Source organism: Ambystoma mexicanum, chromosome 3q (assembly GCF_040938575.1).
Source record: "Ambystoma mexicanum isolate Mex_15411 chromosome 3q, UKY_AmexF1_1, whole genome shotgun sequence".
NCBI lineage: Eukaryota > Metazoa > Chordata > Amphibia > Caudata > Ambystomatidae > Ambystoma > Ambystoma mexicanum.
Window position 1 is genome coordinate 114,001,152 of NC_090926.1, and position 24,648 is coordinate 114,025,799.

Consider the following 24,648-nt stretch of genomic DNA (forward strand, 5'->3'; position numbering starts at 1 on the left):
CTCTCGTCCTCCCCCTACTCTCCTCTTCATCCAACTGCTAACACTCCCTCCACACTACTCGTGCTCTTCCTCTCTCTTCTCCCATCTCCTTCACACTACTACACTCTCTGCTCCAAACCCAGGGGTATGGTGCCCTGCTCACCCCTCCATTAAACTCACTGTCACTACTCTTTCCCTCCCCACTTCTCTTCTACATCCCACTCCTCATACCTCACTCCTACAAGACTTTCTGTTAGCCTCACTCTATCCTAACACTCCCTCCCTCCCACACTGCTAATAATAGACTCAGCTACTCCTATCACTCACACTGCCTCTATCTCTCTCTATCACACCTTCTATCCATGCCAATCCCTACTTCCTACAAGACACTACAATAGACACATCTGGTAAAACCCTCTATCAAAGACCTCATCTTTGCTAAGCTCTGCCACTAACTCTCCAACACTCCACTCTTCCTGCCGTCCTCTGCCTGGTCTCTCTACATCCACCTTCAGCTCCTCCTGTGACCTCACTTGTACATGTCTCTGCTGCTGTCTGCTTTAATAGCGCAGGGCTCAGGGTTTTGCGTCCCCTCCTTCTCATTGGTCATTGGCTGCAATTCCCTCCTGACCCTCTGCACCAATCTGTGCCTGCCTTTTCCCCAGGGTTTGGATTACACAGTCAAGAGGCTTTAAACAAAAGCTCTAGGCACCCCTGTTTTCCAGCTCAGTTTTTAAAAAAAAGTCTCTGGTGTTTTTCTATTTTGCAGCTTTGGGGGGAGGGGGGTGGGTGTTTTCTGCTTTCCTGGGGTGCTGGTCACTGTTGGGATGTGGTGAAGGCTCCTGGTCCTCGAATTGCTGTGTTGCCTTGTGGTAGATTATGGTTCAGGTTTTCGTTGCTGCTTCCAGGTAAATTTTGGGGGTTAGTGTTCTGACATGGAGGCGAAAGAGACAGTGTGAGAAAATGCACTGGGAGGTTTTGGGAGATAATACGCGATATCGGTAGTGATATTTGTGCACATTGGAGGTGTTCAAGGACTGGGGCACCCCAACTTCCCCTTTGCAAATGTGAGACATGGCTGCCTCAGGCTTCTTTCCTGGTGAGCTTCCTGCAGGAAAGGGAAAAGAGGGACAGCAGTGTTCTCCCCTTGACAGGGTTAAGACTCTAACCCTGTCACTAGGCAGTAAAAAGTACAATTTGGCTGACCCAACCAAGGGAAGAAAAGCTGTGTATTCGCCTTCCTCCCTCTATTGAGTTCAACGGGTGAGACACCAACACTACCGTGTGGGGTGAACCTATGAGCTCTCACAGTCTCCCTTACAGCATCCTTCCAGTTATACCCATTTGCCCATGCCCACCTGATCACTTCCTTCAACACCCTGTTAAAACGCTCTACCACCCCATTAGTCTGTGGGTGATAGATAGCATTGATTTTATGCATGATGGTATGCATGCAGCAATAGTCACTCCATTCTTTCGACCTGAATTGGGTACCATTATCAGTCAATACCACTTTTGGGTAGCCTTCTCTCCAGCATAAATCCTCAAGAAATTCAACCACTCTGTATGTATATGTTTATAAATGTAAAAGGAAGCCCTGCTCGTAGGGCCCTGCTGCCTCCTTGCAACCGTCGCTCTATCTCCGTTCCATTCACAAGGCACAGCCACTTCCACAAAGCTGCACGGGCATGGGCTTCATGGGACATTGACAGGCGGCTTGTGTTAATTGCGACAGTAAGGTGTTGTGCTTGGGCTTTACATCTGTTTCTAGTTACCTTTGTTGATCAGTAAAGCAGGTCCTCATGCTCAATGATATCAAACACAGTAAAAACTATGATAATTAAGAGAGGATGATTTGGGCATTGGTTCCTGGAAGAAAGTAATTCCCTTCGATTGTTTCATAGGGTGTGTTTGGCTCCTCGACAAGTGTAAAAGCCATATGAACATCTGGTGAGCGAATCTCCCATTAGCTCATTCTGTGAGGCCAGCAACTTTCTCCTTCATGTAAGTGCTCCCCTACCACTCTTGTTGGCATGAATCAGGTTGTTGAGCTGTAGTCTCTTCACAGGCATCATCCTTTAAAGCATCATGTGCCACTTACAGATCTAGTTGATTTGCTCCCCTTGTGCCCTGCCAGTGAAATGCACTATTACCGTCTGTATTATACTCCACCTTTAAGAAGAACCCAATGGATAACTTCCAAGCACCGCTGACACTGAGATAACTGTGAGTCCATGCTGCAATAAGACCAACCATGGTATATAAACGAGCTATTGACTGAGATTCTTAAAGGTTGCTGCCACGTACATCCTTATTTGTCACTCCTCCCCACCTGTTGTTTTCCCCACCTTGTGTTATGTCCTTCTTCACTGCCTGCTTCTCCTTAAATAATGGGACTCTCTGTGCAGAATTTCTGGCTTGAATGCCTCATGATAAGGAAACACAGCCACACATGATCTGAAGTGGTTACCTTGGAGCTTCTGCAGGCTCAGGTGCCAGGCTCGGTTGTAAATCACATTGTCTTTGACCTTCCTCCCTAGTGCCAATGAGAAGGAGGCTACTTCATGGTATGCTGTGCCAAAAGGTTTTTTTCTGTTAGGTAGACTGTGGATTTTTACCATGCTGAAATGTGACCCAACGTTTTCGCTTTTCTGCCAGTCTTGTGGTAGAATTGTGTGAAGGAAATACAAGTGAAAAGCTGAGAGAATTATGTCTCCATCCCTTGCCTAGTAGTTATACTATTTGACAATACTGACCATTGTTTTTTTTACCATGTCTGAATTATTCCAGAAAATCAGCTTCCGGGTTCATTGGGGATTTGCTTAAGTTGTCAATGGTTGCTGGCAGAACAGTGCAGTTCTAGAGTTTGGTGATGTCTATTAGCAGAAGCTCAATATTACAAACATTTATTTCAAGGCAAATATTTCCCATCTAACTTTGGAAATCCTGTGAGTGTCATTATAGTTGGTTGTCGACCAAGTGGGTTGGAAAATGAATCTCTTCTGCCAGTCCATTCTTGACAAACTGGAAGAGAACACGCTTTCCGAGTAATATTGTGCCCTTAGGGAACACCATGAAGATGGGCACATGTTCAGTTTACCATGGGTGTTTAGATCTCCATTGTTTTTAACCCTGGCCATGTCTATGCAAGTCTGCTTAGACCACCAAAGTATGTTCTTTGCTCTTGGTTACAGTGTTGGATGACAGCATTGTGGGAACATGCTAAGAACCATTGTGTCACATATAGTTCTATGTTACTTACACGTAGATTGCTCGAGAAGAGGTTGCCTGATCACACAAGTAGTGTCAGTGTACTCCATACGCCCCATCCCCTTAAGTGCTAAGGGCATGTATGTTCGTCCTGAATTCCCATAAAGAATCATAATAGGCTCCGCCCACTCCTGCAGCTAACTGATAGGACATGCCATGAGTAAAAGAACGGGTGAATTATCAGTCAACACTAAGCTTGAATGTGAGACTGCATGTTTTTTTACTTTTAAGACTCATTTTACTTTGCCCCGTCTCTTTCAGATCAATGTCACATGTCTTTATATGGCGGCAAGCAAATAGGGAAGAGAAATTGCAGTGGAGAACACAGATTTGAAAGGCTGTTAGAAATGTGAGGAGTAGAGCACTTTAAAGAATATTCCTGGCAACAAACATTTTCTTCTGTCTCTTTTCTGTCCCATATATTGTAAAAGAAAAACATGCGATGGCCTCCGGTCTAGCAACACCATGCCTTTGCAGTGCCTATCTGATGGCTCATCATGTATGACACTGCATTTCACCTACAGAGAAAGTTATTTACTCAGTGGGACATCATATAGGTTAAGAAGTAATTTACTGAATCAGTGATTTCTAATTGTCTGGGGTCAGCCCCAATTGGTGGCAGTGGCCATTGCTTGCCATTCTGCCATCCGAAAAAGTGTTGGTTGGCACCCAGAATATACTTGGTTGCAATGTTCAGCACTCATTACCTTTTCCAAAGCAATCTACTAGTCTTGCTTTTTGTAGGGTAGTAAAGAAATCGTGCAAGTTGCCTCTTTCCAAAAGGTTTCTTGGCTTCTGATTTCAGAGATGCCTTGGCAGGTGTTTTAGGATGTTAATTCCCTTACTTGTGTACCACTTTATGACTCTCCTGGCATCCTTTGACTATGTTCTCATTCTTTGAGACATAAAAAGCATACCCTATACGCATCCTTTGAGGGCAGGAGGATCTGAATTTGAGATACTGGGTAAAACTCTAAAATCAATTACACCTTTGACATTCACATGCTTGATCCCTAATAAATATGAGTGCATTCTGGTGTGGCTCCAGAAGAGAGCCTTGTCTCTCCTTGCCTGCCCTTGCAATACCACAAACCCCATAAGGTCTAGGCCAAGGGTACTACAGCATAAACAGGCGCTTCATTCTCTCTGCACGTCTTCGGTATTAAAAGCCGGACAATTATCCAGACTGCTCCAAAACCTGGATGTAGGGGAAATGCTCAGTGCAAAGTGGAATCCCTTGAAGAAAGAAAGACTGGAAATTGAATGCTTTGTTGCCACACAAAACACCACACAATTGCAAAGGATCTTCTGTATATTATCTGCTGAGGCAGATCTTGAACAACAGTGCTGGTACTCCCATAACTGGATCCTGCAGGCTGCAAAAGAAGAGATATTCCTCTGGCCTCACAGCTCTTTGGGCTCCAGCTTCCGGCAACACGACTGTCCTTCAGACTTTAGACAGCACAGTGATTAATGGCGTACAAGTCACAAAGCAAGAACATTTTTTATTTTCAAAGAAAGATAATTGCACAGAACACAGCAACATGGTGCACTCCACAATCTTTATTTAGCAGCATTTCAAGAATAAGGATTTCTGTTACACGCATTTACTTTTGAAAGTGGGAATTTAAATGGGTTAGGCAGTGAAGAACTGTGATCTTCAAAGCGCTGTTATACCTCCTGGCGACGAATCCAGAGTGTGGCAGCCATCTTGCACATCCCACTAAAACAGAAAGAATGAAGCATGTGTGAGCCACCAGGTGACACTATTAGTGATACAAGTATCAGAGACTAAAACTAAGCACGCGCCAATATCACTACAATATTATGCTCCTTGTTGATTAAACAACTGCCATTTACCTGTATTTTAAATGAAAGGGTTTTGTTTCAAATATATCAGTACTTGCAACTAAAAATACTTCTAATATTGTCATGCAACGAGAAACATGTTTATGTTTTTCACATCCAACAGCAAATGGAGGGGGACGGAGGAGAGAGGTGGTAGCACAGATCCATTTACTGTATCCTTCAACAAAATTCATTTAGCTCAGGTTGGACAAGAGCAGCACCGGGTCTACAACACTCAGTGAACGAAGCAGAAACAAAATAGAGGCACCAGTAGTCAGGTAACATTTGATTTACTTTCACTGATCAATGAGTGGGAAGGCAAAGTCTCAAAAGGTGCAGACTAGACCTGAAGACACCCTGCTGCCCCCTTCCGCAAATGAAAAGAAAGAAACATTATTCACTTAATTTCTATGCAATGGTGTTGCCATCGTGCTTGTATTGTGAGGGCAATCTCCACGGTCTTGGGCAATGGGAAGATATAGGAGGGGAGGAAAGGACAGGAAAGCAGCTTGGAATGTGGGGAAAGAGCTTTGTGGGCAGATGTGCAAAGACAGATAAGCTACGGCCCACGGACAAAGTGCAGCAGGTCTGATTTCAGACCGGAATTTCATAAAGCCTGGTCCCATGCAGAGAAATCATTAGTGCAGGGACCTACCCGCACCTACCCCCCAAAACTCTGGTATGTGAAATGTGTGCAGCCGACCACTGGCGTTTACACAACTTCATGGTGCTGATGGCCTTCTGCTATGATTGCAAAATGTCTGAGCTGTGGTGACACGTTATAGTGTATATCTTAGGGTAGATGAGAGGACGTTCGTTGCAGGGGGTCAGAAACCAAACAGCACCCCATCACCTTCAAGTCTGGGTTTCATGAGGGCTTGTCCTGGCAAAGGGGTCGGGAATGTAACTGGCCTCCCCATCGCCTTCTCCATCTTCTTGTTATGGTAACTAGGACCTGACGATTTCCATCTTTACAGATGATGTTCGCCTGTACCTCTCCTTTGCGGAAAGAGACTCGGCATCTTCCCCATCACCTTCCAGTCTGGGATGAAGCAACCACAGCTGAGGGATGTACAGTAGGAGTGTCAGAACCTCGGAGAACATACAGGAAAGAAACTTTCTAGCACAGATGCAATCACACACATCACCAATATGGTCCAATAGACGAGGCCTCTCAATAAAGACACATGGTTAGATTAATTGAGGGAATCTGGTCAGGAAGTCAAAACGAGAAAGTGTAAACTATGGACCTGGGAGGATAAGGATGGAAGAAGGGACACCAGAGAGCAGAGAGGAGAACATTAAGGTAGGGAGTGTAATGCTCACCTGGTATCCACGGGTACGTCACTCAGCCTGTTCTGACCTCTTACGACCTCGAACCCTTCCCTGGAGGCTATTCGACTGGAGACTGGGCCTGAAACACAGGATTGGTAGAGTTTAGCTCCCTATTGTCTCTGTGTGCTTGAACCCCTTCTTCCCCAGGGTCCAACCCTTCCCTTTGATCCACAGCTCACCTTGTTTTCTTGGATACTGTGCTCTGCGTCCTGCTTTCAGCGCAGGGGCGCGTTGATTGATGCAGGCTCGTTGCTGCCTAGTTTCTTCACTGGCAAGAGTCCGACAGGTAAGTATAATGAGTCTTTTGAACAGTTCTCTAACTTCGTTCCTTTCCTTCCTTAGATGATGGCCGGCGTCCGGGGATGGCGGCCAGCTGCTGAGATGAGTAGCGCTGAAGGTGAGTGAGAGTGCGATGTGTGATGCACCCCTTTCGTATTTGTATTGAACTGAGTTCTTTTTCTGTGTCTTTTAGGTGCCGCAACGTTTTCAGAGTGGATACCGGTTATGAGGAAGAAATGCGGCGCCTCTAGTTGTTTTCACGCTAACCTGGAGTGTCTTTTCCCTCTTGCAGATGGATGAGAAGTTCCCGAGACAGAGTTCCCCCAGAGCGGCTGGAATTCAGGTAAGCGTTTGAAGCTCGAACAGTATTTAAAAATAAGCTAAAATTTGCAGAATGCTTACTAATGCCTTTTTTCTGTTCTTTTCCCTTTTCCTTAGGAGGCGGCGTGCCGGGATGGGAATGACACCGCTGAAGATGCCCGCAGAACAGAAGGAGCGATGAATGATGGGCAGAAGCGCTGCAAGGTAAGGCTGTTCCTAACAGTGTTCTTGTTCTTGCAGGAGTTGAGCGCAGAAGAAATATGCAGGCCTACTGGAGACCGATCCGAACACAGTGAGTGTCACGCTGCAGGTGCAGAAAACGCAAAGCATGTTTCTCAGCCTGGGCGTGGCTTAAACAGTCTCTGGGTATCCCAGGTGTCTCTGGGGTGAACCACACCCAAAAGACTAGACTGCACATGCAGTTCTGGGAACCAAAATATGTGGGGGCATCCATCTTGTCCCCATCAATGCACTACACGTCCAATCCCCAATGTTATCCTATGGGAGTGAGTGAGTCTGGTGCCGCAAGAGCCAAGTCTGACTCCAAGTGGGTCTTTGGAGGGATGGAGAGGCCCTTGAGGGCCATGTAGGTGATTGTGGCCTGGCTCCAGCCTGACATCTTAGAGGGCTGGGGACATGAGGGGCAGGAATCATGACAGCACTCCCCCCCAAGGCCCCTCTCAAGGTGGCTCTTCTGTCTGGGACTGGTTTGGTTGGATGGTTTTGATGAAATCGTCTAAGCAAGCGAGGTGCATGGATGTACTCACAAGGCTCCCATGTCCTGTTTTGTGGACCATACCCCTTCCAGTCTACTAAGTAGTATAATTTGGATCTGACGTACTTTGAATCTAGGATGTCTTTGAATTTGAATTCTGGCTCCTCAGCGACTACTACTGGCTGCGGTGGCGTTGCTACCCGGGTCCCAGGTTGAACAGGTTTAAGGAGAGACACGTGGAACACAGGATGAATCTGCATGTTTGACGGCAAAGCTAGTCTGACCGCCACAGGATTTATCACGGAGGTGACAGTGAATGGACCCAGGTATCTTGGACGGAAAGTTCGGGTTCCTTTAATGGACACGTGTTTAGACGCCAGCCAGACTTTGTCTCCCACTTTGTAGTTGGGGGCCTTTGCTCAGTGATGATCAGCAAACTTCCTTTGGCGATTCTTAGCTTGAAGTAGGTGTTCAGCTGCCCTTTTAAAGGTTTGAGAAATGGTTGTGTGCAAGGTTGTGACTGCTGGCATTTCCAGGGTTGTAGAAACGTCCAACTCAGAAGTACGTGGGTGCCTGCCATACATGGTATAAAAGGGTGTCTGCCCAGTGCTGGTGTGTAGGGAATTATTATAAGCATATTCTGCTATCCATAATAGGTCGAACCAGCTTCCTTCAGCTTGGTGTAACATGCAACGCAGATACTGCTCGCGTCTGATTAGTCCTCTCAGTTTGACCATCCGTTTGGGGATGGTGACTGATGGATAGCCGGATGTCGATCTGGGCGATAGAGCAGCATTTTCTCCAGATGTTAGATACGAACTGAGTACCTCGGCCTGAGACCAAAACTGAAGGAAACCCATGGAGCCGTACGATGCCTTCAAGAAATACCTTTGCCAGAGTGGAAGCATTTGAGAGCCCCATTAAGAGGAATGAAATGTGCCATTTTTTAAAATAGGGCCACGACCACAGGAATAGTGTTAAACCCATGACTGGGTGGTAAGTCAGTAATAAAATCGAGGGACAACGTGTGCCAGGGTGCTTGTGGGATTTCCAATGGTTGTAATAGCCCAGCCGGTTTCTGCTTGGATGACTTGTTTTGAGCACACACTCCACAAGATAGGATGAATTGGATAATGTCTTTACGCCACGTGGGCCACCAATAATTTCGTTTTACCTTGTATAGGGTTTTAGCGATTCCGGGGTGGCCCTCGATCAAGGAATCATGATAACCGGACATGACTTGTTCTCGTAGTTCTTGGTTTTATAACAATAAACGATTCCTGAAGTAGGGCAACTGATCTTTTATCATGTAATGTTCTCCTTGCGCACTCCACGCTTGTAATTGCTCCAGACTCATCAGGTTTTGGATTTCTTCATGTAATTCTTTCTGAGTTATGGTTGCTGTGATTCCTGGGAGCTCGTCACTCGGGATGATTGCTATTGGGTCAGGGGTCTGATACCCTTGCTCTTCCACCTCCATACGGGAAAGGGCATCGGCCTTCCCATTTTTCACCCCTGGTCGAAATGTAATCACGTAGTCATATTCAGCAAAAAAAAAAGCCCAACGTAGTTGTCGTCAGGATTGGGCCTTTTCCGTTTTTAGGTACTGGAGGTTCCGGTGGTCAGTTTTACAGTGATTGTGTGTCTGGCGCCCAAGAGGTAGTGCCGCCATGCCTTAAAGGCTGACTTAATGGCCAGGAGTTCTTTGTCTGTGATAGCGTAATTGAGTTCAGGGATGTGAATTTACGCAACAAGAAGGCAACAGGGTGTAACTGGCCCGTTTCGGGGTCCTTTTGTGAGAGGACGGCTCCCATAGCCATGCTTGAGGTGTCTGTTTCCACCAGGTATGGGAGATCAGGGCGAGGGTGGCGTAAGATTGGGGCAGATGTGAATCTTGCTTTGAGTTCCTGGAAAGCCTCCTCGGCTTCTGTTGTCCACTGGAACTTTTTGTTGCTTTTCCTTAGTAATGACGTGATGGGATGCATGATTTGCGAAAATCCTGGGATGAACCGGTGGTAGAAGTTTGCAAAACCCAGCATACTTTGAACCCCCTTGAATGAATTTGGGGATGGCCAGTTCAGGATAGCATCTACTTTGTGTACATCCATTTGGATTCCATTCGGGCTGAGAATAAAGCCCAGGAATTCCACCTCGGAAACGTGGAATGAGCACTTTTCGAGCTTGGCGTAGAGCTGGTGTTGACAGAGTTTCTCCAATACGGATCGGACGTGTTTAACGTGGTCCTGCTTTGATGCAAAATATACTAGGATATCATCGATGTACACTAGAGCATAGACATCAATCAATTCCTGTAGGACATCGTTCATGAAGTATTGAAATACAGCAGGAGTGTTGCAAAGGCCAAAGGGCATTACTTGATATTCGTACAAGCCGTATTTGGTGCGAAAAGCAGTTTTCCATTCGTCCCCCTGTTTTACGCGAACAACGTGATATGCCCCCCTCAGATCTAGTTTTGTGTAGATTTGGGCACCTTTGACTTGATCAAGCAATTCAGGGATGAGAGGCAGGGCGTAGCAGTTTTTTACGGTAATCTGGTTCAGTGCGCGATAGTCAATGCACGTTCTCAAGTCCCCCTCCTTTTTCGGTACGAAGAATAGAGGACTGGCTGCTGGAGACTTCGAGGGACGGATGAACCCGTTGGCCAGGTATTGGTCAAGATAGGCCTTCAGGTGCTGGTTTTCTGGTTCTGTGAGTGCGTAAATTCGCCCACAAGGGATTTGTGCGCCGGGTATCAGGTCGATTTGGCAATCCTATGGCCTATGCGGTGGCAGGGTTTTACCCTGTTTTTTTCTGAAAGACATCTTGAAAGTCCTGGTATTCACTTGGTAGGGTGCCAATTGCCACAGTCGCAAGCGTGGAGGTTCTGGTGTCTATTGGTTGTTTCACTTGGCGATAACATGTGTGGGCGCAAGTCTCGGGAAAGGCCAATTCTTTTGCTCGCCAATTGATTCGAGGATTGTGAGCTACCAACCATGGCATTCCCAAAATCAACCGGAACTGTGGTGCCTTAATGAGGTTGAAAACTATAGATTCTTGGTGTCCATCCTGGCACAGAAGGGTTAAAACTGCAGTGCATTGGGATACTGGACCAGAAGCTATTTCCGTGCCGTCGACAGTGGTAACAGTGTCGGTGGTTGATTTAGGGCGTAACGGAAGCCCCATTTTTGCCGAAAGATCCTGGTCGATGTAATTCCCAACGGCTCCACTGTCTATGTATGCTCTTACTGCGTGCATCTGAGATGGTTGTTGGTGATTGATCAAGACCAAAATGGGAGGTCTGTAGTTCACTTTCTTCGCTCGACAAGTGGACCCCTACAATTGCCGGGCTGGGGAGTTTTCCGATTCCTTGATGGTATCTTCCTTGTCAGTGGCCCCTACCGTCCTCCTCGGTGGCTTCACAGGGCACTCTTTAAGGAAATGACCTGACCTTCCACAGTACAAAGATAACTGCTGCTGTCTCCTTTTATCCCTTTCCGCTTTAGTCAAAGGGGATCTGACCCCCCCCGATTTGCATTGGTTCTCCTGAACCTTCCGTTGTTCGGGCAGTATTGTCCTTTGAACGCACATACATAGGGCGAGGGTCCGGTCAGGTTCGATCTGCTCTTCGGTCCTGCAACCTATGATCCAGTTGAACAACAAGGTCAGTGAATTCTGAGCAGTCTTTCGGGGGGTTCACTACTTGTGCGAGAACATCCTTGAGCTCCCCCCGCAACCCTGATGAAATATGAAATAACGTAGTTCTCTTCTCCACTGGCCATTCTGCTTCAACTATGAGTCTATTGAACGTGGCTATGTATGTTAATAGGTCTTGATTCCCTTGGCATAGGGAAAGAAGTTTGTTGTCTAATGCCTGCCCATGAGTACGACGGGCGAACAGCTTTTCCATCTCCTGCTGAAAGCCCTTGAAGTCATGCAGCAAAGGATCGTCTTAGGCCACAAAGGGTACAGACCAGTCCGCAGCGCTACCACTCAGGTAGGATAGCACAAAAGCGACCCGTGATTGGCCATTCGGAAAGGCCCCTGGCCTACAAAGGAAGTGCATGCGGCACTGGTTCATGAACGTTGCAAACCTCTTGGGATCCCCCGTAAATCGTTCGGGGGGGGCCAAGGGAATTGCCCCAGGAAGGGTTATCTGAACGGGATTGGTTGATGGCGCTGGCATTGAGGGCACGCTTCCCGGCAATGGTGCATGCCCTTCTTGTGACTGGAGAAGTTGCCAGCTTAAATCATCAGTGCGTTCTTTGGCTACTATCAGCTCTCTCCTCAGGGTGTTGGTCTCCTGCCTGGCTGCATGTACTTCGGAACGTAGCTGCCCCAACATGTGGGCTAACTGGTCGGTTTCTGACGTTTCCGTGATGTCTAGGTGGATTTTGATGTGAGGCTTTGCGTTCTGTAACGCTCACCTGGTATCCACGGGGACGTCACTCAGCCTGTTCTGACCTCTTACAACCTCAAACCCTTCCCTGGAGGCTATTCGACTGGAGACTGGGCCTGAAACACAGGATTGGTAGAGTTTAGCTCCCTATTGTCTCTGTGTGCTTGAACCCCTTCTTCCCCAGGGTCCAACCCTTCCCTTTGATCCACAGCTCACCTTGTTTTCTTGGATACTGTGCTCTGCGTCCTGCTTTCAGCGCAGGGGCGCGTTGATTGATGCGGGCTCGTTGCTGCCTAGTTACTTCACTGGCAAGAGTCCGACAGGTAAGTATAATGAGTCTTTTGAACAGTTCTCTAACTTCGTTCCTTTCCTTCCTTAGATGATGGCCGGCGTCCGGGGATGGCGGCCAGCTGCTGAGATGAGTAGCGCTGAAGGTGAGTGAGAGTGCGATGTGTGATGCACCCCTTTCGTATTTGTATTGAACTGAGTTCTTTTTCTGTGTCTTTTAGGTGCCGCAACGTTTTCAGAGTGGATGCCGGTTATGAGGAAGAAATGCGGCGCCTCTAGATGTTTTCACGCTAACCTGGAGTGTCTTTTCCCTCTTGCAGATGGATGAGAAGTTCCGGAGACAGAGTTCCCCCAGAGCGGCTGGAACTCAGGTAAGCGTTTGAAGCTCGAACAGTATTTAAAAATAAGCGAAGATTTGCAGAATGCTTACTAATGCCTTTTTTCTGTTCTTTTCCCTTTTCCTTAGGAAGCGGCGTTCCGGGATGGGAATGACACCGCCGAAGATGCCGCAGAACAGAAGGAGCGATGAATGATGGGCAGAAGCGCTGCAAGGTAAGGCTGTTCCTAACGGTGTTCTTGTTCTTGCAGGAGCTGAGCGCAGAAGAAATATGCAGGCCTACTGGAGACCGATCCGAACACGGTGAGTGTCACGCTGCAGGTGCAGAAAATGCAAAGCATGTTTCTCAGCCTGAGCGTGGCTTAAATAGTCTCTGGGTATCCCAGGGGTCTCTGGGGTGAACCACATCCAAAAGACTAGACTGCACATGCAGTTCTGGGAACCGAAAAATGTGGGGGCATCCATCTTGTCCCCATCAATGCACTACAAGTCCAATCCCCAATGTTATCCTATGGGAGTGAGTGAGTCTGGTGCCGCAAGAGCCAAGTCTGACTCCAAGTCAGTCTTTGGAGTGATGGAGAGGCCCTTGAGGGCCATGTAGGTGATCGCGGCCTGGCTCAGCTTGACATCTTGGAGGGCTGGGGACATGAGGGGCAGAAATCATGACAGGGAGAGGATTACTTAGGATCTACAAATGCAAGGACCAGAACAAGCAAATGAACATAAAAGGGGTGAGAGCACTAATGCACTTTGAAGAAATAAAAATAACAGAGATTTACATAGGACAGCGGCTGGTGTCCAGAAAGGTTCTACAGCAGGAAGGCCAGAAGCATCTGAGTGGTTTGAGGGTTCTGAAAAGAGGACATCAGAGGTCCACAGAGATAAGGTGGAAAGTGGCTGAGTTCTTGTGTGATAAAGGGAATTGTCAACTGAGAGTTTCCATTCAATCTAATGATGATTGATTGTGTACTGTCCAAGCCAATTACATTTGTGAATGACTACCACTCTTCCCCGGCCGGCCACCATATTGGATGCTGTGGAAATGGCAATTTCTATGTACCCTTCCATTTGCAATGTAGTCATGACTTTTAATTTCCACACTGTATTCAATGTATTTCACAACTTAATTTTCCAAAGTATTGGGTGACTTTTATTTTTCCTAAATGTATTTTCCTCTATGTCCCTTGCACTGTGTGGTGGGGGGTTGTAGACCCAAGCCATGATCCATCAACAAAGAACTAGTTTTCTGCTACTCAGCTGCAGCCTGGAACCCCTTTTTAACTCTTCCTCCCCCTCGCCCCACCCTATAATTAATCTCCCCTTTGTCTTGGCATAATGCCTCTCTGAACCCTGCAAACCAGTTCCACTTGTTGTGTCCAACAAGTAACCTCCCCTTTGGCCCCAACTGCCCTGCACTGTATACTTTCATCTCCCCATACCCTACAATTAACATCACCTCTGGACTAAAAATGCTAACTCCCCTGACCTTGGAATCACACAAAATACCCAAAAGTGTGTGTCCCACTCTGCATCCCATCTCCCTTGGAAACGACCCTGGCAACACTTGCCCAAACAAACACTTGCCTGGGTGAGGAGGCTGGTCTTGGATACGACCCTGGCAACACTTGCCCAAATAAAGACTTGCCTGGAAGGGGGCTGGCCCTGGATATGACCCTGGAAACACTTGCCCAAACAAACACTTGCCTTGGTGAGGGGGGCTGGTCCTAGAAATGACCATCTAAACACTTGCCCAAACAAACACTTTCCTGGCTGAGAGGCTGTCCCTGCAGTGGGTGGAGCAACAGCCGTATATAAGCCTGTGGAGAAGGACTCGGGACTCGTTCTATTTTTTGTGTGTGATGTGGTGTGCTGACATGGGTTGGGGGTTGAGGCTGCAGAGGCCCTTCTGGCAGGTACCCTTCCCCCTGTCTGGCCTTATTCTTCTCCCCTGGTTAACTTCTTCGCCAACCCTGCTCTATTTTTCCACCAGTGGGTCTCCTGGCATCTCTGTCTCTTCTTCCCCTGCTTCTCCCTCCTCTCCTCTCAGCCTCTGCCCACCCCTATCTGCCTCTCTGTGCCTCCCTGCACCTTGCTGCTTCTCTGTCTCCCTAGTGTCTCTATGTCTTTCTCCCTGTGCCTCTGCGCCTGCCTCTCTCACTTTTACCCCGCACCATATCTACAGGCCCCTTTCTCCAACCCTTCCATTTCTCCCTTGGTGCGCCTCCCTTGCATCCAAGCGTACTCCCCAGGCCCTAGGTTCCATGTCAGTGGGTGTGCCTAGCTGGTCTAGTGCTTCTTATTTATCCTGATGGCAATGAAGTTACTCCTCTTCCTGCAATACATCTGTTCCTGGTTTCTACAAAGACATTGGTGCCTTCATTGTATTTCCACTTTTTCATGATACCTGCATGTTATTACCAGAGGGGGAACCCAGCCGGCTGCATATACAACGCACCGGGTCTGTTGACACCCTGGTCCAAAACGGTGGCTCTGACTGGGGCCTCCCACACGGCCTCCCCCATTTTGGCCTGCCTCCCACTTCCAGGGTTTTCTGGTGCCTGAACCAGGTTTCGGTAATGAAGGCAGTATCGAGTTTACAGGCGATGATCAAAACTGAAATGTTTGCTACATGTCGAACAGCTGTGTGGGCATTAATCAGCACCAAAGAGTGTGTGTGGTGTGAGGGGAGAGGGCAAGTGGTGACAAGGGGATTTGGAGAAGGTTAGCTAGGTAAGATGTTCCATGCAAACAAGTGTGTTTTTGCAGGCAGTCCCTAGAGAGTGTTTGTATGAGCTAGGTTTGTGAGGGACATGTGGTTATGTCTTAGTAGCAACGTCTAGTGGGTCTGGGCCTTAGCTCTGCTAGGCTCATATAGGCACAAACGTGCAGCGTGCTGGTATTCATAACAGCTTTGGTGAGGACGCTGAGGGGAGACTGCTTAAAAGAAACCTGGGTGAGAGTGGTCCGCAGGTTAAGGCAGGCAGATCACAAGAACAGTGAGGTCATATGGCCTGCCTTTGCATAATCAGCTGCTGGAGGCTAGATCAGCTTACACCACTGGTGTGACTTAAGTGAAGACCAAGGTGGGCAGCAGTAGATGGAAGGTAGAAGACGGGAAGAGTGATGTCACATGATCTCATTTCACCACTGCTGGAGGCTGGATAGGCTTACACCACTGGTTTCCCTTAAGTGAAGCCTGAGGTGAACATGGTCAACAGAGGATGTCGGGCAGAAGGCGGGAGAGAGCAAGGTCACATGACTTGCTCTCATTGAGTCTGCTGCTGGAGGCGTGATCAGCTTACACTGCTGGTGTCCCTTAAGTGAAGCCCAAGAAGGGCGTTGTCAGTACTGGATGGCGGGCATAAGGCAGGAAGAGTGAGTTCACATGACCTGCTATCAATGCGTCTGCTGATGGAGACTTGATCGGCTTATGCAGCTGGTGTCCCGTAAGGTGAGCCCAAGGTGGATGTGGACATCAGTCCTACAAACTCATTAAGCACAGAGGCAGATTATTGGAAGCACTGGTTCCTAGACTCTTTAACGCTCTAATCACCTGCCATTCAAACACCTTCTAAACAGAACTCTTCAAACTAGCCTTAAGTTGACCACTTGATCTGATAGGCAACCTCATGAAGAATGTCGTACAGGGGATCACTCCTCACATCAGGTTAGACTGTAGGGTTCCTCATTTTACTGGACAACTTATCAATGTATATATTGCTATGTTCCTAACACTCTGAAGTAACACAACATGATGAGCAGTGCAAAACAAAACACTGTATATAAATAAATCACCTTGTCCTGTGGAGATAGGGAATATGTTTAGTTTATGTCAAAAGAGCACAACCAATTTCTATCTCTTAACATGGAGTACATTTGATGCAAATCTGACTTGGTATCATAACAGTGAATAACATTTGGTACTTTTGAAGAGTGACACAAGACCAACTTGTTACATAGAAAAGACAAATGCATTTCTCAACATTTACCTTCTCTGTTACCGCAAAAGCCTACCAGTCTGAAAATTAGGGTTTAGAGTCATTCCATCTAATGCCATACCATCTAAAAAAAAGCATCTAAAAAAAAGCATCTAATGCATTTATTTTTCATTTTCTTTTTTTAATGGGGGGGTCCCCCCAACACCCTTTTTTAACCTATAAAACCAATTTTTAACAAAACTCTTTACCATCTAAAAAAATGCATTAGAAGTTTTTTTTTTTTTAAGATGATTTTTTTTAGTGGTTTGGCTGTCAATGCTTTGGTTGTCGATGCAATGACCAGACACCAAAATTAGACCATCGGCACAATGTGGTTGGTTAACTTTGAAAGATGGTCTAGAGGGAAAACTGAGCAGGCATAGATATTGTACTTTGCTCTTCTTGTTGTCAGCTGATAGTCAGGTTCAGGATCATAAACTCTAATGTTCACAGTCCGTCATATAATTCTGTTTATAAGACCAGTCATGTAAAAAGTCTTACCTCGTGTGTACTTCTTTCAAAATACTTTTACAGATTTCTCCCACAAGAAAACGCGTTGAAGGGCCTAGAAATGCAGTCTTTTTGTCCGATTATCTTACCAAACATTTCAGTCTATAATTCTGACACCATTCACATTCCATGTCCTAGAAACACGGCAAAAATTAGACCTTTTGCTATGTTAACAGCATGAGCACTGCGCGAAGCGCTCATGCTCTGACTTGTTCAATGAACAGCAGTGCAAGACAGAGATCCAAATTGCAGTACTCTGACTTGCTCACTGTTTCATGGCTCAAGTCTGAGCAAATGTACTTTCCACATTCTCCTCCTTGATCTTCCTTTGAAAGTGGAAATAGGACTATCTTCTGTTATGGTTACAGCATGTCAGCAAAAAGGAGTCTTTCTTCAGTGTTAACACAGAAGAAGCCTCCCGTGTATTATGTCTCTGCCACGGATATAGCATGGGATGGTCTATCTGTTGTTTCTAGTGCAGGATGTGTGGGAGGGTTTCTTGAACAAATAAATATATGAAACAGTGCGGGAGCTTTTCCTCCAATGCAATGCATTAAAATATTTCACGTGTGTCGGGGACAGGTTTTTTTTTAAGTCATCCTGCCCTGCAGTGGCCTATTCTCACAACAGGGCGTTGTCTACCTGATGGACTGGGAAACCAAAAGTGGACCTGGAAATGTTTTTCAAAGTGTACCCATATTAAACCATGTGAACAAGCCCAACACCGCTAAACACAGTTTTGGTGAATGCCCATGAGAGGATTTGGAAAAAATAAGCCAAATTGGTAGCTTTGAAGCACGTTTGCACGCATATAAGGATTAAAATTATTATTATTGTAAATAGTATGTTCTTATATTTTCTGAAAATTGTTATTTTGTGTAAATTACCTTTGAAATTGTTTTAATTAGTGTATTTGTATTTTTATGTGTAAAGTCTAATTACAGACTATAACACATTAATAATAAAAATAAAAAAATAAATAAGGATTAAAAATAAGTCAAACATAACAAACACCTGACATACAATATTTTAGAGCAATAGGAGTCGATGTACCCCTCATCTTTTGTGGACTGTAGAAAGCCCCCACCTCCATTTAATCAGCATTTAGCATGTTTAAACGAAGCATATCACCATTTGCAAGTTACAAATAGTATCATATTGCATTCCTTTAACCGGTTAGAGGCGGACACAGACTTCCTGGGAGCCTGCTGACCCAATCAGAAATCCATGCTTCTCCCTTCGTCTTGAAATATGTGGAGACACCACTGCACCACAGTCACTGGAGAGTTGTTTATGATTACATTAGGAAGACATTCATTTTATTTATTTTTTTATAAATGTTAAATGTTAAAGGTATTTGTACCGCGCACCGTCACCAACGGAATTCGTCCCCAGGCGCTCTGGCGGATCTGTAAAGGATAAGGTGGGATGAGTTAGTAAGGTGAATAGGGAGTAGGATAGTGAGAGGAGTGGTGTTCTGTTGGCAGCTTCAACTCGGTATACAACGGGTGCTGAGCTTTGGTGCGGGTATTGGATTGGTGTCAGTCCGCGTGTGCTGTTGTTCCTTCTTATGTGTTGTTGCAGTGTTGTGAAGTGCGTGCAGCTTGTTGTGCGAGAGATGGTTGTGTGAGTTTTTTGAGTGAGATAAATATGCAGAGTTTGAGTTTATATTGGTTAGTGGGTTACCTGACCTTAAGCATGCTAACATTCACAGTTTTGTCTAAGTGTGGCACTTGTTGGCCCCCACAATCCTATCCAGACACGGCACAGGCCAATGTTCAGAAATCCGTCCAGGTGTGGGCATGCTAAAATTCAAAGTCCCATCCAGATGCGACGAAGGCTAATATTCACAATTCCATCTAAGTGTGGACATGCTAATATTCACAATTCCATCCAAGTGCAAGCATGCCAACATTCAAAGTCCTATCCAGATGCAACGCAGGCTAACATTCAAAGTCCTATCTAGATGCGACGCAGGCCAACATTCACAGTTCTATTTAAGTGTGGGTTATTGAAATGCTTTTTGAGTAATTCCTGCTCAATTCATATATAACATAACAAAGAGCGCGATGTGTCAGGCAGACAAAACGCGTGTTAAAGAAAGAGAAGGAATACGGCAATAACATAGAGAAAAGACTAGAGGGGTGCTTTGCATGTACAAGGTATAGGCAAATAGTGCCACAATATCTTAATGTTAACCTTAATGTTATCCATCAATCATAGAATCCTACTTAAAACAGTCTCCCTCACTTTCAAATGCCTTAATAATACTGCTCCATCATACTTAGCTGAGAGAATAGTCAGGAAACCCACTGTTCGCCCTACTAGAACTACGGGCTCCTTCTGCCTAGTCATACCTAGATTTAAACTAAAACCATCTGGAGGAAGTAGCTTCCCTATCAAGGCTGCCCAGACATGGAATGCACTCCCACCTACCTTAAGAGAAAATCAATCCTTTCTTAGTTTCAGACGAAACGCCTTAAACGGGTTGTGAGCCAATGACAAATAACTTCGGATGCACTCTACTACTGAACACATTTAATTGCACCTTTCACTGATGTATGCATTTCCATGACACTTACTGTACTTGTTGTCCTGTATTTCCTACTACTCTGTATCTTACCGATCTCATCAGCTGTAATACCTGTATGCTTGTATCTCTATTTTTACTTATGTATTTCCCTACCTGTAACATCTGTAACATTAAGCTTAAAGTAAACCTGTAACCGTTGCACACAGTTACCTGAGGGTTCGGTGCGCCATACAAATAAAGAAAGAAACAAACAAATCTAACATTAAAATAATCATCTCGTGAATGAGGTTCTAGTACAGCACTCTGTGTCAGATTATTTCGCCTTCTAAGCTTTGCAATAAAGGGCTTTACTATCATCCACTACACAGATACTCAGTTTATCTTCCTCAGAAGGATGAAGGCCCGAGTCGGTCCAGTCAGAATTGGAACCAGGTTCTTGCAGGCTGAATACAAGTACCCTGGGTAACTTGGTGAGCTACCATGACGCAGCTTTATAATGCTTTTAGTCTGCCATGTTTTAATTTGGAGCATGCTGGTTTTTAAATGCCAGCCCAAAAAAAATACTTAATGCACCGCTTCAAACACTTTATATTAAATCACCTCTGAGGGATGCACCCCTTCCGCCCCCCCCCCCGAACCCCGTGATCACACCCCTTTCCTGCCCCAGTCCTCCCCTTTCTTTCAGATGCATTAGTGTTGCCAAGACCGTTTATTATAATCAACCTAGGGCTTGCTTTTCCTTAATAGTGCTGCTTATAATTGTTTTCAATTCATTGTTGGTGCTTGTGTTGGCCTTTCCCATCCTGCTCCTTTTGGGCTTCATGCAAAGCCCAAACGCCGGTTGAGGGGCAGGCGCTATAAAAGACAGCAGCTTCTTGAAAGGCCTCGGCCAAAAAGGGCCTGGACAGTCCCAGCCAAAGGCAGATGCTTAGGGGCACGCCATATACCACTAGTGTGTCCCCCCTGCATGCAATGACAAATGACATAAGGAAAGGGCTAAAGATAAAGCCAGCTTGGTGGCCATTTTGGAATTGACAGTATTCATATCATTAAGAATTAAATTACCAAACGTTAAATTCTGTGTTAAATGAATAATTAAACAAATACAATGACAGAATACATTCAATTTAAAAGTAATCAAATGCTTTTTTTCCCTGCAGGTGGTTTATTTTATTACGTCTGAATTAATACGGCCACATGTTCTGCTTTCTCAGGGTTTTATTGTACAAACAATACTAACAATGTGCTACTTTGCTTTTCATTAATGTGAATGGATGCGTCTTCTTCTGTTTTCCTTGTTTTCCTGCATTTCCTGTTTTTTTATCTGTTATTCATTGTGTGCGGGACAGGCCCTATGTTTTGGACCCATTTACTTAAAACTTGTAGTTCTTTTGAGGGGAATTGCGTTTGTTTTTTCTGCGACCTGGCAACACTGGATCCCATGTTGGAGGTGCCCCTGCCCGGAATTCGTCTGGACTGACCGGTGTATCTAGCTCTCTCCTGTCGTCCGGTTTACCTGCAATAAATCCGGATTCTATCTGTCTCTGGGGACAGCAGCATTCTGAGTTTCAAGACACAGAAGCCAGGGACATTGCAGCAGGAGCAGCATGTGGCATTTAGGTTGTGTGTCAGCCAGAGGTGAATGGACTGCCGGTAGTGTTCCTTGGAGCTGAGATTTACAGCTCTCTAGTCAGGTAGGCACTGCCCAGTAGGCAGCACTTTATGGAAACTGGGTCATGGTGGCAAGTTTACCTTTAGTGATCGTTTTTAATGTGCGAAATACCAACTCTGCATGCAAAGTGCTAATGTTTGGCCTGTTCATTTTGATGGCCCATATGCATTTTGTAGGCAAGTCCAGACAAGCTGTCTCCCTAGCTATTTGATTTATTTGTAAAACAATAGGTCAATTGTATATATATGTATAGAAATTTACCACCATGACTGCTTGTTTGAAAGCACAAAAAATAGCTTTTTCAAAAATGCACATTTTATTTACACTATATGCTGAATGCTCATTTTCAACAATGAAATAAGTAGGCACCCTTTATTAATTAATAATACAACCAAGCCAAAGCAGACTTTAGACACCTCTTTGCCAGAGTGTCACGTGTGAATAGGACAGCCAGGTCGGCCTCCTTTTATTGTATTCTGTCACCTACAACCCGGCAGGGATAAATGAGAAGCACAACTAGGAATGGCAGAATGCAGAGAAACACTCGGTGCGGGATGCACCACAGACACCTGACCAACATGGTGTGAGGGAATATACAGCTCTGCTTCACAACCACCATTCAAAGTAAGGAGGCAGTGGTGGCAAAGAAGCTGACTAGTGCCCAGTGTTTGCTTTTTAGCCAGTATCAATTTGCATTTCATTTACAGGACGCACATTTGGGAAAAGCTAAATTACAAGTCCCAAAATGCAAACCGCCAGGATGGGAGTGTCATGTTATGGGACCTCTTCACATGGCGTAAAGCTTTGTTTGAATGTAGTCTCCTACTGGAGGCATATCAAGCTAACACATTTCTTTTGAGAGTTACACCATTCATTGCCTCCAGGCCCACATCATCATTCGAGCCTGCTGCATGCACACATCATTTCCATTGAAATTGAAACTTCAGTGTTGTAAGGGAGCAAGTTATCCATAGTCACAGATGTCCCTGCCACTGCTTCTCTGATCCTTGCAGAATGAGTGCAGTAGCAGGGCTCCTGAACGCAAGTGCAGAAACCCGGAAGCGCTCTGTGCTTCCTGGTTTCTGTTCTTGTGCACGGGAGCCGAGAGGATCTCAGAAGCAGCATTTTGACCGGCGCTGCCTCGGAGGTAAGTGAAAGGACAATGTACTGTTGTGTATGTATGTTGCATGTATGCAAGTGCGAATGAGCGAGTATGTCCTGTGTCAATGCTGTTTGAATGCTTGAATATGTGTTTGAATGAGCGAGTATGTGCTGTGTAAATGCTCTTTGTACGCATCAATGTGTGTTTGAATAAATGAGTAAATGTTGTGCGGGTGCTGTTTGAAAGTGTGAATATGAGTTTGAATGAGCAAGTAAACGCTCTGTGGATGCTTTTTGAGATGAATGCTGCATGAATGAGTAAATACACGTGGTTGCACTTGTGTTGGGTTTGTGCCAGCCTGGGAGGCTGATTTTGGTGGGGTGGGGGCGTGGGTAGAGGGGGAGAGATTTTTTACTAGGCATCTATGATATTGTATCATAGGTGCTCAGTAGAAAATGTCATGCCACAGTAAGAAATGGCTAGACTGATTGGCTAGACTGATTGCATGAAAATGCATTCTACCCACATAATAACACTCAGCATGCTTGCTTTAAGAGCAAGCATGAAGATTGTTATTACATGGCTAGACTATTATTTTGATGCAATCAGTCTGGTCATTTCTTTCTGTGGCATGACATTTTTTACTGGGCACCTTTTATACAGTATCATAGATGGGCAGTAGAAAATGTCTTGCCACGGTTAGAAATGGCTAGACTTAGTACACCAAAATGCTAGTCTAGCCAAGTAATAACACTGATCATGCTTGCTTTAAAATCATGATAAAGCATGCATGAAAAGTGTTATTACGTGGCTACACTGTTATTTTTGATGCAAGAAGTGATTTTTTTACTGGGCATCTATGATAAAGCAGGCATGATAAGCGTTATTACATGAATAGATTGTCATTTTGGTGCAGCCAGTCTAGCTATAATATCTTTCTATGATGAAGCGAACATGATAAGTTTTATTATGTGCCTGAACTGGCCTACCATGGATCAGCCCGTTGAAACATGGGTTCTTATTGTTGTGTGGCATTTTTAATGTCAACGACAACAGCAGTAGGTTTGTTTGTGCTGGTACTGGCATATATTGGCAGGGCCAGTCTAGACATGTTTTTTTATGAAATCATTACTGGCATTATGTGCAACATGAGTATGTTCTTATATGGGAATACTTTCATACATAGGTGCAGTCAGTATGGAAATGTATGGGCACAGTGCAACATGTTTTTATAGCAGCATATATTGTGGGGAAAGGCACCATAAAAATGCTTTGGCAAATACTCCTGTGCACTGTTCGTGACTTGCATCTATTGGATTTTTTCACGAATTACACTACAAAACTGATTGAAAAATGTCTGCCTTTTAACCAATTTTTCACCGACAGTGTACTGTATAATGCACAATTTTAACCTAAACATAAAGCCAGTTCTTAGAACCGGCTTTACTTTTAGAAATCACGATGTGAACTTTGGCTTTTGTGGGATGTTTTTATCCACGCATCCAAGCCCTACCTCAAAACTGTGCAGTACTGACATGGAAAACATCATGATGGCCAGAGCTTCCCAGAAAATGCCCAGGGAAGTGCATGAAGAATAGGCTGCCGCTCATTTTTGCCGATATTATGGGCACAGAAGGACACTGCCTAAAACCACCATTGGACTACCCACACAGTAGTCTGAAACCATTGGGAGTGGCAATGCTGATTGCCAAAAGCAAACCCATAACTGTTGGGAATTCATTTTCTTAAATCCCAAAAAGGGGTGCAGTACCAGTACTCACCACTATCCAAAAGCCGGTGTTTTAAAACAACACCAGATTTTACTTTTTGTATAAAACTGAATAAATGAACCCAAAGCAGGCCAAAGAAAGACTTACTGAGAGGTGGATCCAATGTAAAGTTATATTCTGAAGTGACTTGAAGGTTTATAACAAGACTGGCTGAGCTGTGGATTTCAGCAGTTTAAGTAAATTTGGACTGAAAGACACTAAAAATCTAAATGTTTAAAAGAAATGAGTGACCTACTTTGAATGTCACATAGGTTGCAATTGTTTAAATGTCATAGTTTTAAACTTAGAATCAGCAT

General features: G+C 45.3%; 1 long non-coding RNA gene across 1 annotated transcript in view; it reads right to left on the reverse strand.

Annotated features, from left to right (window-relative positions):
- Positions 1-4,792: 4,792 nt before the first annotated feature.
- The window catches only part of LOC138582186 (uncharacterized), a 101,466-nt gene continuing 81,610 nt past the window's right edge, over positions 4,793-24,648 (reverse strand). The window contains exon 3 of the long non-coding RNA XR_011304965.1: positions 4,793-4,972. This is a non-coding gene — a long non-coding RNA (uncharacterized lncRNA). The remainder of the gene's footprint in view (positions 4,973-24,648) is intronic.